The sequence below is a fragment of the Neovison vison genome, chromosome 1, assembly GCF_020171115.1.
Source record: "Neovison vison isolate M4711 chromosome 1, ASM_NN_V1, whole genome shotgun sequence".
Taxonomy (NCBI): Eukaryota; Metazoa; Chordata; class Mammalia; order Carnivora; family Mustelidae; genus Neogale; species Neogale vison.
Genome location: NC_058091.1, coordinates 96,751,625 through 96,770,673, shown reverse-complemented (window position 1 = coordinate 96,770,673; position 19,049 = coordinate 96,751,625). Strand labels below are relative to the sequence as shown.

Genomic DNA, 19,049 nt, shown 5'->3' with positions numbered 1-19,049 from the left:
AGGAGTCGGCCAACTATGACTAGTCAGCTGTCGGATTGTATTTAGATTTGGGGAAGGCTCGGAGAGGATTGAAACCACTTGTTTCTCTCTCTCGTTCTCCACTTGTCACTGCAATAAAGTTGGCTCTGGCTCCAGGGAGCCCTTGGTAAAGTACAATGCCCAGGGCTATGGGAGACACGGGCCTCAATAACTGATATGAAAGGTCCTTAATTAAGCACTTAGCATTTCAAGGCAGTCATCACTGCTCGCCCACAGCCCGAGCTGGCAGTCCGTCACCGCCGATAGGCCACCTAGAAGACTAACGTGAGTTGAGTCGAGTCTTTTGTACTTGAGGCGAGCCGCCCGGAGGCACAGGCTGATCTGGTGACCCTCCCAGATACACTTTCTCTGCCGGAAGGAACAGGAAATCGGATGTGACAACACCGCGGCAGCTGGGAAAGGATTCCCCTCCCTGCTGTCCACCCCACACCCTCTCTCTCTGAAAGATCAGGGATTTGAGGAGAAAGTTAGAATGACAGTGGCACTTTCTTGGCTCAGCAGATCAGTAGAGAGATAACCAAACCAGGGAATGAATAATGATGAATGTATTATGAAGCAAAAGGGAACCCCTCCACCGTTGTAAAATGTCAATTATTTTGCAATTACCCAAGGCCTCGAAAAAGTTAAGTAGGAAAGAAACCGTTCCTTTTTTTTTTTTTTTTTTTTGCCCCCTCCTTCACCACAGCACATAATTCTCTGGGCATGAGAAACCAGAATAAACATCAATGTTTGGGGAAGTTTATCTTTATATTAAGGAGCTGGGAGACTTGGCAGCATTAAAATAGAAAGGGTTAATGGAATGAACTATAGATTAAATTGTAAAGCAATCAAAGAAAACCAAACAGTTTATAGCAGACAACCATCTTCTGGTGTTTGGGTCTGTGTCAAGCCATGGATGTGGAAAATTAAAGCCATACTGAGAAAGGAAATGAACCATGTCTAATACATCCCCAGCAATAAAATGTTTTCACTAGGACTGTAAAACTGTGGCTTACATTAGGAAAAAGAAAATCAAACTATATGTCAATTCCACATCATGGGACATGAAGTGTCCACAAAAATTTATATTACTATTTAGAAGGGTTTCATTCTGGTGTTTTATTGTGATTGGATGCGCCCTCCTCAGTATCTTTTGACTGGTATGAAAATGATTTGAACTACTTTTTTAGCATTTATTTTACATCTATTACCTGTTCTATTACTTTTTATTATTTTATTGTGCTTGTGTAGAGGATTTTGCACAGTTTTCATTATAATGTAACATTAAGTCAATTTATTTGTGTATTACATGCTGTATAATTGCACCTTTTTCTAGAACAATTTGGATTTCATTATCTAACAAATCAGCACTGTTACATTTCTAAAAGCTCTTGTTAGAAATCAAGTGCATTTTCAGAGTAGGACAACAGAGGTCAAGTTTGCACCAAAAAGATTGCTCAGTAATGTTGGAACTATTTGAACATCAGGTGAAGGTCATATTGAAAAGAAGGAAAGACTTGTTTCTTTGAGGAAATACTTAATTATTCACTATTGTACTAGGTTAAGATCAATAAGGATCAATATTGCAAGAGAAGGAATCTTGTAGAACAAAGGGTTCTGACACGAACAGATAAGAGTGAGATATAGACCACGGAATGAACAAATTAATCCAGGAAAAATGTCAATTGTAAGTGTGTTTGGTTTATTATTATAAAGGATATCAAGATACCATTTGGATGCTTAGTTTACAAGGGCTATAAATTGCAGAACTACCAGGCACGGTGAAGTGTACATATGTTTTTCCATTGCTATTTTCATAAACTGATGCCTAACACAGAGGTGGCATAAATGATTTCAGCAGTCGCAAAGGTAAAGTGCAAAACAGTAAAACAAAACAAAACAAACCCCTGCCATCACTGAGAAATTGATTAAGCTGTGAAATCATTAACAGGATGTGGATTGATGTTTTACAGGCGTAATTATATTTTACATCTTCAATGAGTAAGGATGTAGAGATGCTAAGTTCTTTGACACTACATTTTCTAGGTGGTATAGTTGGTATTTATCCCATATTATTTTGGCTTTTTTTTAACTTCTCATGAAATTTGCCTTTTTGTTCGTATTAGATTCTTAGCAGCCTCAGGATAGTGACCATCTGATACTCTGCACATCTCCACAAACTGTGACCCAGGAGAGAGAAGAGTAATATTGACTTAATCCTACTAATAGCAGTAAACATCAAGAAATGTAATTCCATTAATTAAGACAATAAGTCATTCATTTAGTTTCTGTGAGTTAGTTTCTGTGAGATGGGTTACCGATGTCATTTTTCCCCCCTTAAAGATATATGGTATATGGGAACTTTAGAAACCTAGAGAAAATTCCAATTTTGTATGTAGGGTCAATATGAAGTTCTGTTTTGATGAATTTGGTGATATATTTACCAAATAAAGGTGTTTTGACTTCAAAGACTTTATTATAAAAAATGTAATATATTCTGCCTGACAGTTTTACCGGTTATTGGAATTTCATCCACAGTATTCTCAAAATTGTTAAGTCGTATCTTTTGGTGAGGGAGTTTATACTCTCCCCACACATGGACATGGCAGGGAATGTGGGAGAGGTTGCCTTAGCAAAAATTTTAGCACAACTTTTGGGCATGTGAATAATATCATTTCATTAAATCTTGACCTTTTTAAAAACTAAATTGTTATCTTCATAAATAATATCTTTTAATAACATTTCGATGGTGTGCCACTTTGTGACTCTTACATAGCAAGTCAGTTTGTTGGGGAAAACAACAAATAACAATAGTAAAATATATCCATGTATTTAATGGCTAGCTTGAATGAAGCCTTCAACGTATGATCTTCTTTTGTCCTTTTCTGTTTCTTCAGTTGTCCCTTTTTATACTTTCTGCTTCTAGTTAGGCTTTCTCTCAGTTTGTGATTTATTTCCAGTCTTGGATTTTAGGTAATATGTTAGTGATAGGGAAGTCAAGATATTTATCGGCCTCTAACTGGCTCTTCATTCCTTTGGTAAAACTCTCTTGTGCTGGCAGCTAAGAGCCTTCAGGCTACTAGCCATGCATTTCTGCTTCTACTGATTGAGATGTATGGTTACTGAAAGTTAGTTCTGTTTCCCCAGATTTGTACTTTTCACTCTAATTATACAGTATAAGTGTTATATCAACCAATAAGATCTATGCTAAATACTTGTCGCTATGACAACTGTTGACTACTTTAAGAATACTTGATAAAATAAATTGCAGTAAAAGATTTCAAGCCCTCATGTGAATATGATAGAAAAAAAGTCAGCATTTTCAGTTCTGTACACATTGCTTAAATCTCATCAAGACACTCAATTCTAAAGAAATCCAAACTAAAAATACTAGACAATGCTTTGTGGGCATGGTTTCTGCTTTAAAAATAGTAACTCCAATCAGGAGATCCATACTCAATGAAAAGATCTGGGGCCCACCTCAAAGTTTCATGGGGAATGAATGAATACTAATATTTAATAAGTTAAAATAAATTTTAAATGGATGCATTGTTTTCACGAGTCCCTTGTCTCATAGTGCTAGTTGATCTTATGCAGTCTAGCTGGTTGAGCTTTCTAGGATTCCTAACAGCTATATTGATACTCAAAATCAATTTAGGTACATACCACAACAGATACCCAAGTATCTAGACTTATATGCCTCATCCAAATATATAACCAAGCAAAAATGTAACTCTTCATGGAAAAAGTGAGCTAATACTCATATTTCTCATACTGAGAAATTAACAAATGCTATTTCAATTTCTTGGTTAAACTGAGAAAAAAGAATTAAATACAATGTTTAAAAGGTAAAAAATAATCACTTAAAAAAAGCCATATGAACAACAAAACACTGTATTTTGGAATTTTTTTTTTTTAAGTTTTGCCATCCCTTCTTTATTTTCTTTTTAAAAAATTACTTACTTACTTAATTAATATATTTTAAATTTTTTTATACATTAATTTATTTATTTTCAGAAAAACAGTATTCATTATTTTTTCACCACACCCAGTGCTCCATGCAATCCGTGCCCTCCATAATACCTACCACCCGGACCCCAACCTCCCACCCCCCCCGCCACTTCAAACCCCTCAGATTGTTTTTCAGAGTCCATAGTCTCTCATGGTTCACCTCCCCTTCCAATTTCTTCCAACTCCATTCTCCTCTCTAACACCCCCTGTCCTCCATGCTATTTGTTATGCTCCACAAATAAGTGAGACCATATGATAATTGACTCTGCTTGACTTATTTCACTCAGCATAATCTCTTCCAGTCCCGTCCATGTTGCTACGAAAGTTGGGTATTCGTCCTTTCTGATGGAGGCATAATACTCCATAGTGTATATGGACCTCATCTTCCTTATCCATTCATCCGTTGAAGGGCATCTTGGTTATTTCCATAGTTGGCGACCGTGACCATTGCTGCTATAAACATTGGGGTACAGATGGCCCTTCTTTTCACGACATCTGTATCTTTGGGGTAAATACCCAGGAGTGCAATTGCAGGGTCATAGGGAAGTACTATTTTTAATTTCTTGAGGAATCTCCACACTGTTCTCCAAAGAGGCTGCACCAACTTGCATTCCCACCAACAGTGTAAGAGGGTTCTCCTTTCTCCACATCCTCTCCAACACATGTTGTTTCCTGTTTTGTTAATTTTGGCCATTCTAACTGGTGTAAGGTGATATCTCAATGTGGTTTTAATTTGAATCTCCCTAAGGGCTAGTGATGATGAACATTTTTTCATGTGTCTGATTGCCATTTGTATGTCTTGATTGGAGAAGTGTCTATTCATATCTTCTTCCCATTTTTTGATATGTTTGCCTGTTTCATGTGTGTTGAGTTTGAGGAGTTCATTATAGATCCTGGATATCAACCTTTTGTCTGTACTGTCATTTGCAAATATCTTCTCCCGTTCCGTGGGTTGCCTCTTTGTTTTCTTGACTGTTTCCTTTGCTGTGCAGAAGCTTTTGATTTTGATGAAGTCCCAAAAGTTCATCTTTGCTTTTGTTTCCTTTGCCTTTGGAGACATATCTTGAAAGAAGTTGCTGTGGCTGATATCGAAGAGGTGAATGCCTATGTTCTCCTCTAGGATTCTGATGGATTCCTGTCTCACATTGAGGTCTTTTATCCATTTTGAGTTTATCTTTGTGTACAGTGTAAGAGAATGGTCGAGTTTCATTCTTCTACTTATAGCTGTCCAGTTTTCCCAGCACCATTTATTGAAGAGACTGTCTTTTTTCCACTGTATATTTTTTCCTGGTTTGTCAAAGATTAATTGACCATAGAGTTGAGGGTTTATATCTGGGCTCTCTACTCTGTTCCACTGGTCTATGTGTCTGTTTTTATGCCAGTACCATGCTGTCTTGGTGATCACAGCTTTGTAGTAAAGCTTGAAATCAGGTAATGTGATGCCCCTCGTTTTATTTTTGGAATTTTTAAAAGAGAAATTATAGGATAAAGGCCTACTGTCAAAGGTAGGAAAAATAAACTATTTACAATAGAAATAAAATGACAAATATAAGGCTGAAAACAAAACATATATAGGATAATTTGTATATGTTATATATCATATGAAATTTATTACATATATTTTGGGATAAACATAGTTTTAGAAGAAAAAAAATGAAATTGGGTTAAGAACAGAAGTGATTACTACCTAAAACAAAACAAAACAAAAAACCCTACAGTTTACAAGTAGAAATATAAGAAATAAGAACAAACCAGATAACAATCAATAATCAAGTTATTTTAAGTTGAGTTCAAGTTAAAAGCTTAAAATGTAAGGGGGAAAAACCCAACTATGTTAAAAGTAATGATAAAAAGTATGACATAAGAAAAATTACATCAATTGTAATGAACTTACATGTTTAAAATTATGTAGCAGAAAAATATTTGAAACTATGTTCTGGTATTCTAAGAAGAATTGAATGTACAGTAACAATGGTGGTAAATGTTAATATACTCTTTATTTCTTGATAAATCTGGAACACAAATTATGTGACGCTATAGATAGTTTAAATAATTAAGCTCATAGAATTAATATAATTAATCTAATAAGCATGTTAAAATTCTGTCATGAAGAAAACAGTTTTTTTTACATGCCTATAAAACTTTTTTTTAAAGGACTATGTATTAGGTCACAAAGGAAATCTTAATAAAAGCAGAAATGTTACAAACCACAATTATCTGTATATAAATAGAGTTGATGTAAGTAAATAGAGTAGATGTAAGTACCAAAATGGGAAACAATTGAAAACATCTCAACCATTTGGAAGCCCCCACCTCTACTCACTCAACTGTTCTAAAAAAATCTTTTGTCTAACTTCAGTTTACCAGGGGCAGTTTTCCTCAGGGTGTGCAAGGACCACTATATTTTAATAAGTATGAGAATGCCTGCTAAACGGTGAATATTCTAGGCCTGAATGCAGTCATTCCAAACCAGTCAGTAAGGGGGCTGGTGCTGGAGTTCTGGGATAGCCATCTAGGGAATTTTAGACCAATAGTGATCTTGAAAATTAGTGATATTAGCTCTAAACTTAAGTTTGGAAAGAAAAATAGAGACCCCTCTTGGAGAATGAGAGAAAGAGCACATGTTTATCTCTTCCTCTAAAGACCCCTCTGAAATGTTAGAGAAGGAATAAACATGTAAATTTATAGAAGTAGATAATAGCAAATAAAATTAGACAATACTAGATAAAAGATGAGGAAGAAGAGAGTGTGCTTCAGGCACCGAAAGGTTTCAGTAATTCTGGAAGAGGAAAAGTAGATAGTGTGGTAATTCATGTAATATGGCAAAGAGGAGAATATGGACAAAGGCGTCAACTTGCCTCTTAGAATCTCACAAAAGCATAAATACAAGAGAAATCAGAGTGCAAGGTGAGAAATGTGGATAAAAATAGGACTTGTTGAAAATATTTATGTGGGATAGCTGGTTCTCAGCCCTCCCTCATCCCAAAATATATATTGTAATACAGTTATATGTCTTCTCCCTCTGGCCCCCAAATCACTGGTAGGAGATTGAAGGTTTCTTCTGTGGAGAAAGTGAATGACCTCAGAGAAATGAGCTTTCTGACCTGTATTTTTTGGACTCCCCTAGCAAATTGGTTGGCATTCTGATGATTCTAGATCTAAATGCAAAGTCAATAATTCAGGAACACAAAGCTCTTAATCAGTGGCTTAGTGCCTTGTCATTATGAATATTCAATCAAACATCATCAAACATTTGAGGAAATTCTTCAACATGAAAGAGGATCATTGCAGTGGGAGAAAAACAATTCTATTAGGGTAGCCAGATGTAATGAAGTTCTAATAAAATATGTTTATAGAAATATTGAATCATAATTTTATTTATTTATTTTTTAAGATTTTATTTATTCATTTGAAAGAGACAGAGATCATAAGCAGGGGGGAAGGGGGAAGGGCAGAGGGAGAAACAAACTCCCCACTGAGCAGGGAGCCTGATGTGGGACTAGAACCCAAAACACTGGGATCATGAACTGAGCTGAAGGAAGATGCTTAACTGACTGAGCCACCCAGGGATCCCTGCACCATAATTTCAAAGCAGACCAAGAAGATTTGACAAGTAAAAATAAAAAAAAACAATTCCTGAATACGAAAGTCAGAGAGAAGTCATATAGAGTAGAAGAAATCTCTGTTAGTAAGTTAAACAAAAAGACAATGTGAGGGTAAACAGGAGAAGAAATTAAAGAGACATGAAGGAATATCCTTTAAAATAAATCTCAAAAGAAAAGAAAAACTAAGGGGATGAAATTATTAAATAATAGAAGAGCGGCGCCTGGGTGGAGCCATTGGGTAAGCATCCAACTCTTGATTTTGGCTCAGGTCATGATTTCAGGGTTATAGGATTGAGCCTTGAGTCAGGCTCCCTACTCAGTGCAGAGACTGTTTGGGGTTCTCTCTCTTCCTCTGCCTATACCCTCATCAAATAAATAAAACCTTAAAAAAATAAAAAGAGATAATAGAAGAAATTTTCCCAGGACTGAAGGTAATGAGGGTCTAGATTTGTGCTATCCAATATGGTAGCCACATGCTGAAAACAGTTCCATACACATACTCAAAATAGCATCCAAAATATGTTCTCTATAAAGCAACATGAATCATACAGACACAGATTTTCCAAAATAAGCCAGGAAACTTAAAGCCTAAAGCTTAATGAGACAAAACCTTCCAAGTTCCAAGGGAAATGATTTTTAACCTTAAAATCTAAAATCAGACAAATGCTTTATCAAACCATTTTTAAATATGAAGAGAGAATATTTTCTGACTACCTACAATAAAAAAAAATATATATATATATATATTTACTTCCAATGTACTCTGTCATAGGTAGCTACTTCTGGATGTGTTCCAGCAAAATCTAGGAGTAAACCAAAAAATAGAAGGATACGAGAACCAGAAAAATGTGGGTTCAGCCCAGACCATCAGGTAAGCAAAGTTACAAGGTAAATTTCCCTCCTAATCTCCCTAATGTAGATTACGTGAAAAATTCATCTATCCCTGTTTCAGGGCTTTGGATTCTGTTTCTTGCAAATTGGATTATGATGTGAAAAGAAACTTACTGTCATCCTGCCTTGGGTTACATAGCAAAGGATCCCTATTATAGATCCAGACCTGAATCATTTTGCTTTAATTCAGATGCTTTCTCCACTATTAGGCTAAGAGGTAGAAATGTTTATTATAATATATATCTTATTGTGTCTGTGCAGAAAGAGGTCCAAAAGATTGCTTACTAAAAAATGTATTTTTAAAGATATTTTATTTATTTATTTGAGAGAGAGAGAGAGAGAGAGAGAGAAGGAGACGAGCATGAGCCGAGGAAGAGAAGAGGGAGAGGGAGAGAATCTTAAGTTGACCCAGCTCTTAGTGCAGAGCCCGATTACAGGGCTCCGTCTCATGACTCTGAGACCATGACCTGAGCTGAAGTCAGATACTTAACTGACTGAGCCGCCCAGGAGCCCCTAAAAATTGTTTTACAAAGACTCTGGGTGCTGGGACTTTGGGAGAGTTAGAGAGGAAGAGAGAGAGAGGAGGGGGGAGGCGCAGAGGGAGAGCTAGAGAACCTTAAGCAGGCTCAACCCCCAGAATGGAACCTGAAGCAGGGCTCCATCTCACAATCCTGAGATCATGACCTGAGCTGAAGTCAAGTCAGACTGGTAACCGACTGAGCTCCCCGATGGTAATATTATATGGGGACTCAGTCCTTATTCAGAGAGGCTCCAGAGATGCTTCAATTCTTTCTTTTGATTCCGTGAAGTAATAGTCCCTTTACAACAAATTCTCTTGGACATTTAATTTAGTCAGTTTCTGTGACTAACAAACATAGAGTAGACTTACTGATACTCCAGTTTTCTCTGGTTGCACATGGCCAACAACCTGAGCTCATGAAACTGCCGAAGCCCTTTGTTCAAATTCCAATAAGAGCCTCTGGTGCCTGGTTATCCGTGTACCGGTTGTCTTTAGTTTAGGCATATGCACTTGTTCTTGTTGGCTGTGGCCAGGTTGGGGGAGGCCCCATTATAAAAATGTGGCTTCCTAGGGATACTCCTGAAAATAGGGCAATGGACAAGAGGAGACACTGTGACAATGGGAATCCTGAGCTGTGTGTACCACTTTGGAAAATAAACCTGCTGACTCCCCTTTGCCGTGCCCTCTAATGTCTCTTTCCACAACCTGAAGGCCCCTAGCAGGATAGGTGATATGTGTTGATATACAAAGAGTTATTTAAGGATTCAGTTTATTTATTTATATTCTGGGGCCAGAATTCCTGAGTTTGAATCTCAGCTCTACCACTCAAGAGCTGTCTGACCATTGGAAAATTATTTAACTCCTTTGAGCCTCAATCTTCTCATCTCTGAAATTAGGATAATAAAACTACTGGATTGTGTGGAGATCAAATGAGTTAATCAGTATAAACTATTTATTTACTTATTTTTTAATTTGTTTAAAAGATTTTATATATTTCAGAGAGAGAGAGAGAGAGAACACAAGCAGGGGCAGAGAGAGAGGGAGAAACAGGCTTTCTGCAGAGCAGAGAGCCCAATGTGGGGCTTGATCCCAGGACCCTGGGACCATGACCTGAGCTGAAGGCAAACACTTTAATAACTGAGCCACTCACGTGCCCCAATATAAACTGTTTAAAACAATGCCCGGTGAGGGTGCCTGGATAGCCTGGTTGGTTAAGCATCTGCCTTCTGCTCGGGTCAGGATCCCAGAGTCCTGGGATGGAGACCTGCCTCAAGCTCCCTACTCAGTGGGGAGTCTGCTTCTCCCACACCTCCTCCCCCTCGGCACCTCCCCTCCCGCTTTCCCTGCTGGCCCCTGCTCCTGTTCATGGTCTCTCAAAAAACAAATAAGTAAAATTATAAAAAACAAAAAACAAAAAAACCCAAGCAATTATTTATTTATTTATTGAGAGAAGGCAAGAGAGAGAGTGAGAGAGAGCAAGAGCATGAGCAGGGGGAGAGTCAGAGGGAGAAGGAGAAATAAAACAAAAACTTAAAAAACAAAACAAAACAGGGCCAGATGGATACTAGTTTCCAAATGGATGTCAACTAGTATTACTGATTATTTTTTGTCATTACTGTTATTATGTTTGGGATGCCATCACTGAGAGAAAGAGCAGCAGTGAATTTTGTGCAGGCTTGTGAGCTTCATACTTTGGGACAAAAAGGAATTCGAAGTTTCAGTTGAATAATTAATTTATATGCAGTTTTCTTCATCATAATGTTGTAGCATTGTTAGGGTCCTTTATCAAAGGAATGAGACTGATACAAAGCGAAGGTCAAGCAAAGCTTTATTTTGCGCCAGTATCGAGAATCAAACGGACTGGCTGGGGCTGTCCCTTACAGAGAGAGTGACTGCACCCCCCCACCCCCCACCTCACAGACTAGGTTTTATAGAGCAAAGCCCATGTAATTGAGCCTGGCCAATGAGATTGTAACACACAGAGAAAGTTTCATAGGTCACACACGGGTGGCCAATTGAATTACAATTTACCCTATAGTATCTGTTTGAACTAGCCTATCACTCTGATCAGAATTTGTGCCCTAGTTTGGCACCCAAAAGGCGGGGTTTACATTCTTTGGTGGTTTGGGAGATAGTATGTGTGCTTTACTGATTGGATGTCTCCACCTGGCCTGACTCGTCCTTGCATTCTGGGCTCTGTTATCAGGGACTGGTCAACCATATTTTACTGGTTTCCCAGACTTGCTTCTAAGTAAGTTCCTTGGGGGGAGGGGGCGGGCAGGGTCAGTTTAAGTTTTACTGCACAAACAACAAGATGGCTTTTTAATCGAGATGGAGTCGCTCTGGCTAAGTAGGCCCTTATAAGCATCAGGAAGAATGTCCTTATCTGGGGGCACAGGAGCGCTGTTTTCTCAATCTGTTTTTCATCATTTTTTGGCCCCAAATATATCAGTCTCCAGCTCCTTTCTGCCCTGCTCCGTCATTGTGATTTCAAGAATACAGAATCTTCAGTTTTTTCTACAATTTTTTACTTGTGCCTTCATGTAACTTACACATTATAGAAACATATAGCATATATAATATTTCTATTAAAATGACAGTTTCCAAAATATAAACCACATGTTTTTTGGCCCTTATCATCTTTAAACTCATATTTTATGTGTTTATTATTAATCATTTATTTTTCCTTATCTAGTTCATGGAATTAATTAATTCATTATTTAAAAGATTGGATCTAGTTAGGGTACACACAACAAGATGATTTGATCTACATATATCCAGTAATATGATGCTATATTCAAGCTAATTAACATGTCACCTCCTGTGATTACCATTTTTTGTGATGAGAGCACCCTGAAATCTACTCTTAGCACATTACCAGTATTCAATATATTATTATTAACTATAGTCACTATGTATACAATAGTTCTCTAGACTTACTCATCCTACACTCCCAGTCCACCCCAAACCCTCTTTATCATTATCTTCATTCTACTTTCTGCTCCTATGAGTTTGACTTTGTTTTTCTTTTAAAGACTCCACATACAAGTAAGATCATGTAATATTTGTCCTTCTCTGGCTTATCTCACTTGGCATAATTCCCTCCAGATTCATCCAAGTTGTCACACATGGCAGGATTTCCTTCTTTATCATGGCTGAAATGTATTCCATTGTGTGTGTGTGTGTGTGTGTGTGTGTGTGTGTGTGAGTGTTTGTGTCTCACATTTTATGTATGCATCCCTTGACAGACATTGAGTTGTTTCCATATCTTGGCTACAGTGAATAATGTTTTGATGAACATGGGTGTGTAGATATGTCTTTGAAATACTGATCTCATTTCCTTTGGATATATACCTAGAAGTGGGGTTGCTGAATCATATGATAGTTCAAGTTCTGATTTTTTTTAAAGGAATATGCATGCTTTTCCATAATTTTCATTCTCACCCACAGTCTACAAGTATATGGAATTTCTTTTTGATCAATACTACCCATTGTGATATTTAGCTAGCTGATGCTTATATAATGAATGAGCTTGTAATTTCCCATCATGCTTCTCCTCTCCATGGTTTAGCTACATTAAAATTCTTGCATCTCTCAAGTCATCATGCCTTTCCATACTTTTACACCTTACACGTTTGGTTTCCTCCTACTGGAAGCCATATTCTGTCCACTTTCTCCCTGGCCATTTCATGCTTATTCTTTAAGATTAGAATCCAGGGCCATTTTTTTCTGAATAGTATAAGTCACTCTGAGGCCATGCTCCCACTTCTGGAATGAATTGGGTGATTTTGAATCATAGTAAATGATCAAGTTCATCTGTGGGGCATGTTGCTTCAATTATTATATTAAAATATGGAAATTTGTATTTTTAAGGTAGAAGTCAGATTTTTAACATAGATGTCAGACTTTTTACTCTTTGCCCTCTTTTCAGTCATGGGTAATGGAGGTGCCTGCTTTAAGTTGTCCTTGTACCCAGATGGACTCTTTCTACAACCTGGATAGCTACACAAACAGAAAAGTGTAGATAAATGCCAAAGCCCATAGCCTTACATGGGTCCTGCCATTGGCAAGGGTAATGTCATCCCCTTTCCTAGAAGTGGATGTGGGTCAGATCTGCAGGACATTACAGGAAATGCCACTTCTACCTAATTCTTTGGAATTTAGTATTTCAGGTTTTTAAAGATCTTTATACTGACCGTGTTATCTCCACAAATTCACAGTTTTACTTGTTGTTGTTTCCTTTGCTCAGAATGAATTTTCTCTCTCTTTCTTTGTCCTCTACAAGCTCATCTTTGATTCTGTGATGTACCCAGTACTATGAAGTACCCATCTCAGATGCCATCTGCTAAAGAAAACCACTCCCATATAACTCAGATTTCTCTATGTGCTGTTCTTTAACTCTCTTAGTACCTTGGCATAGGCTCATTATTAAGATGATCAATTTACAAAAATAAAAATTCTATTTATTTTCTTGTTTGAGTCTCTTACACATTCATCTTCAAGACTCACTGAAGGAAAGGGCCATTTTTAAAGAGGAGGAACTCTGAACGGGGTGAACAATACAAAGATGGATGGCTCGTCCTGGAAAGGAGTCTTCACATGTGTGCATGCGTTTCTGAGGAGGTTGAAAACGGAGGATCTATGCTTGCACCTATCTGCCTTCTCTCCAGCGAGAAAAATGGAAGCTGACATCTCAGGGCAATTCTTTGTCAGAAATATACATCTGCATGAAGAGAAGAGAGTTAAAAATTTAATCTGCAAAGCTATTTAGAGAGTGGATAGGCCTTGACAGGCCTCCCAAATGTATTACAAGAACAAGAAGAGTGGAGTTATGAAAAAAAAAAGCTGTTGCAGCAAACAGAATGAAACTAAGCTTTCTTGACAGAATCAGTTTGCCAAATGACTTTAAAATTGCACTTGTCCTTTTTTTTTTAATTTTCTTAAATATACTCTAATTTAAATGTCTAAGAGAAACTTTTAGAATGTATGTGGTACCATTAAAGAACTCTAAGGTAAAGATACCACAATAACATACATTGTGTTATTTGGGAGAAGGGTGTGTGGAACAAAATTAAAACCTGTCAGACGATGAACCAGTCACAAAAAAGTAATGAGGATTCTGGAGGCATCTATGATAATCTGACTGATGATTTTCTAACTTTCACCTTATGTTGAAAATACTGCTTGACATGAATGAACAGAGTAAACTGTTGCCAGTCACCTTCCAAAAAATACGACAGTTTGATGTCAACTCTGTGTTCTGTGTTCATTTTCTTTTACCTACTGCTGCAGGAAGTTTACCCTTACATCCCAACCCACATTTCATCATTGTTATAGGGAAAAGTGCTGTTCTATTTTCTCACTTATACTTAGTATAAAATTTCTTTTTCTTTTAAATTCATAGTTATCTCCCTGAATGCTAAAATAAAGAAGCATATACTTTTTTTTTTTTAATTGGCAGTACTTGGAGTAGATAGATCACCATTATCAAATACTTAAGAAAATGAAGGTATAAAGTCATGTGATCTTTTCAAGAGATATAGAACCAACTGTGTAATAAGAGTCAAAATTTACTGGATGGATTTTGTGTTTCAACTAAACTCCACTGCTATTTTTATAGTCCTATTTTTTTTTTAATTATCTGACCAGGCCTCATATTAGGCAAAACCACACTACTACACTATCAATATTCTGCCTATGAATATTGTAGAAATTTTTCTTCCATTTGAAGTCTTAACAACTACTGAAGTATAACTTTTAAGTCCTAAGATGAAAGTCTATCTTAAAATGTTCTTTTAAATCTTTAATATCTAGGGATTACCCAGGTTATCAGATTTACTGTTAAAGTATCAACTTGTTATATATAAATACTGATGGTGTGGCCCCCAAACCCAACATGTCTGCTTTTCTTAACTTACCATGTTCTTTGTTAGTGGGTTCCAAGCTAGCTTGCATTCTGCTCAGATACAGCTAACTTAATGGAAGCATTCAGGTTAATCACATTGTTGTAATTACGAGGGATATTTGTAAATATATTCTTTCTCCTCCATTTTTTAAAAGATATTATCTACTTATTTGGCAGAGAGAGAGAGGGAGCACAAGAGACACAAGCAGGGAGAGAAGGAGAGGGAGAGGGTGAAGCAGGCCCCTTGCTGAGCAGGGAGCCTGATGCCAGGCTCAATCCCAGGATCCTAGGATCATGACCTGAGCTAAAGGCAGATGCTTAACCGACTGAGCCACCCAGGCATCCCTCTCCTCCTTCTGAATATATGGTAGCTTTGCATTTCTCCAGAAATCTGAACTGTGGTCATGTGCCTTGTGTTGGCCAATGCTGTAGGAGCACAAGTGATGTGTTCCACTTCCAAGAAGAAGCCATAGGAGCCAGGGTATGATGTCCCGTATGTCCCTATACTTCTCTGCAAATGTCGGAAACATGTATTATGATGAATCTTCTGTCAGGCTTGGCTTTTGAGTACCAAGTGAATATAATCTTCCTCTATTCCCCAGTCCCTGCTGATGACACCTGTTGGCCATTCAGTAGGAAAGAAAAATAAATGTTTGCTGTGTTAAGCCACTGAAATTTTGGGATTTTCTGTTACTAGAGAATAACTTACTTGATCCTAATTAATGAATCATCTTTTTGTTTGCATGGTATCTGGATTAGGGAGACTAATTTTATTGTATTTTTAATTTGTACTTATTTTAAAAATTTCTTTTCAGTGTTCCAGAGTTCATTGTGAATGCACCACACTCAGTGCTTCATGCAATATGTACCCTCCACAACACCCACTGCCAGGCTCACCCAACCTCCCACCTCCCTACCCTCCAAACCCTCAGTTTGTTTCTCAGAGTCCACAGTCTCTCATGGTTCATCTCCCTCTCCAATTTCCCCCACCTCCCTTCTCCTCTCCACAGGGAGACAAATTTTATAAGGTAATTTTATTTTATTTTATATTCTTTCTTTCTTTCTTTCTTTCTTCCTTCCTTCCTTCCTTCCTTTCTTTCTTTCTTTCTAAGATTCCATTTATTTATTTGAGAGAGAGAGAGAGAATGAGAGAGAGAGCATGAGAGGGTAGAGGACGGAGGGAGAAGCAGACTGAGACAAGCAGGGAGCCTAATGTAGGACTCGATCCTGGGATTCCAGGATCCTGACCTGAGCTGAAGGCATTTGCTTAACCAACTGAGCCACTGAGGTGCCCCTAAAAGATAATTTTAAAATCATTTATTAGATACTGAATTTTGTCACCTACCTTTTTTGAATTTTTTTTCCTTAATGTGATAAACTATATTGACCGATTTTTAAAAACAGATTTATTGGAATATTATTTATATGCCATATGATTCACTTCTTTTATGTGTACAGTAAGTGATGTTTAATAAATTTATAGAGTTTCACAATCATCACCACAATCTAATTTTAGAACATTTCCATCCCCCTAAAAAAAAAAAAAATCTAATGGTTATTTGTTGTTATTCCCTATTCCTGCCTCAGGCCTAGGCAGCCACTAATCTATTTTCTGTCTTTGCAAATTTGTCTTCTCTGGACATTTTATATGAATGAATAATACAACATGTATTTTTATGACTGGCTATTTCATTTAGCATCATCTTCATATTCATCCATATTGCAGGATACATCCGTTCCTTATTCCTTTTCATAGATGAATAATATTCCACCATATGGATATACCACATTCTATTTAACTCTTCTCCAGGTGATGAGCATTTGGCTTTTTTCCAGATTTTGGCTATTATAAACGATGTAGCTATGACAACTCGAATACAAGTATTTATGTGGACAAATGCATTCATTTCTCTTGGCTAGATACCTAGGAGTGGAAATTTATGTTTAACATATTAAGAAACTGCTAATCAATTTTCCGTGGGGGAAGATACACCATTTACCTCATTGAAAGCACTGCTAGATTCACACCACTGTTACATCCTTTGCATCTTAAAAACTCTTATATATAAGTGAAAAAGTATTCAGGTAATAAATCAGAATATTCTAGCTCTCTTTCCTTTCTTTTTAACTCATACATACTCACGCACATGGAGCATGAATACCCATATGTTCTGGCTGGTTAATGATTCCTGGTAGAAGAATAGACGTTAGAATTTCCCTTTGTTCCTGAGCATCTCATTTACTGAATCTTGTACAGGAAATAATTCTTAAAGGGATTGAGGTCTCTGTTGGGATAAAGTCTGGCATGCAGAATTAGGTGACATTGCTTCTCTTAGACTCCTGCTTACACATTCTGACTTAGCACTGATGCTCTAAGTGTTGGAAAATCATCTGTGCTGCATGATTTTATTTTTACCATGTGTGTACATGACTGTTCCTAAAACAACAAAGAGCCAGCTTTTAACAGTATGTAAATATAAATGGCTTGCTTGTGTTTCTTTTAAGTCATTTAAGGAAAAACCCCACCCGTTTTGTCATCTACTTACTTTATCTTTTCCTTCATTGTTAATTTTCATTTAAGTTGACCAAAGGTATTAATTTTGTATTTGTTTCAAATAAATATTCTAGGGGTGCCTGGGTGGCTCAGTGGGTTGAGCCTCTGCCTTCGGCTCAGGTCATGATCTCAGGGTCCTGGGATCGAGACCCACATGGTGCTCTCTGCTTGGCAGGGAGCTTGCTTCCCCCTCTCTCTTTGCCTGCCTCTCTGTACTTATGATCTCTCTCTGTCAAATAAATAAGTAAAATATTTAAAAAAATAAATATTCTAAATATTTCCAAATACATACATATATATATATATATATATATATATATATATATATATATTCCTGATATCAGGGCCAAGCTTAAAACCAAGACCTAAATTGTAATGTTTTCTATGTAAACAGGTGGCCAGAAGAAGGGAAAATGAGAGGGAACACAAACAAGAAAAGCAAGATGATGAAAATGACAATGGAAGGACCATGGCAGCAGAGAAGTAAGTCTAAGAGTTCAGTTTGGGTTTTGAACTCATTGGCAGGAGGGAACAAGGCGTGACTTCCCTCTACTTACCGCTGAAAAGCAGGCTCCATGCTGAGGCAAAGTTCAATGTATAATAGGGTTTAATTACAAGATGGGGGGTTGGTAAGTAGGATGGATATAAGGCGTGCCTTCAGCGTTATGCATCTCTGACTATCCCGTGCTTATCTAAAGTCAGAATGCTTCTCTGCCAAGATGGAATGAGTCTGATAAGCTGCTCACACTGTGGTATCACTTAGATTGCTTGAATGGTTGGCAGTTCAGGGTATGGCTAAACGCTTAGGGTTTGAGGTAAGTCTTTGAAGGATTGAAACACTAGTCCTTTTGTGACTATGGTCAAGTTACTTAACATTTTATATGCAAAATAGGTATAATTCCAGAACCAATTATATGGTCTTTTGTGAATGTTCATTAACATAAGGTATATAAAATCGTAGACACTGTGTCTGCCAGAGAGTAAATTCTCCATAAAGGTTGGTTGTTATTATTAATGATGAGTGGATGCCATTCTGAATGGTAGATTATTTTTTTATTCTTTTTCTTTTTAATGGCTTTATTGATATATCACTTAACATGCTGGACAACTCCCCCATTTAAAGTGTAGTGTTCAATGCCTTTTATTATATTCACAGATGTATGCAAACTCCATAACTTAAGAACATTTCATGACCTCTGAAAGAAACTCCAAACCCTTTATCTGATACTCCACTATATCCCATCATACCCTCAGCACTAAGGAACTACTAATCTTTCCTTTCTATAGATTTGCCTTTTCTAGATACTTCACATGCATAGAATGATACAATAAGAAGTCTTTTGAGACCAGTTTCTTTCATTTAGCATGATGTTTTTAAGGCTATCCAGGTTTTAGCATGTATCAGTACTTTGATCCTTTTTGTGGCTGAATAATATGCTGTTGTACGGATATACAACATTTTGTTTATCCATTCATCAGTTGATGAATTGTTTCCTTTTGGCTATTATGGATACTGCTGCTATTTTCTCTGTGGAAATAGGTTTT

The 19,049-nt window shown here is 37.1% G+C and overlaps 1 pseudogene; it reads right to left on the bottom strand.

Moving 5' to 3' along the window:
• Positions 1 to 210: 210 nt before the first annotated feature.
• LOC122902270 overlaps positions 211 to 19,049 on the bottom strand; it is a 49,184-nt pseudogene continuing 30,345 nt past the window's right edge.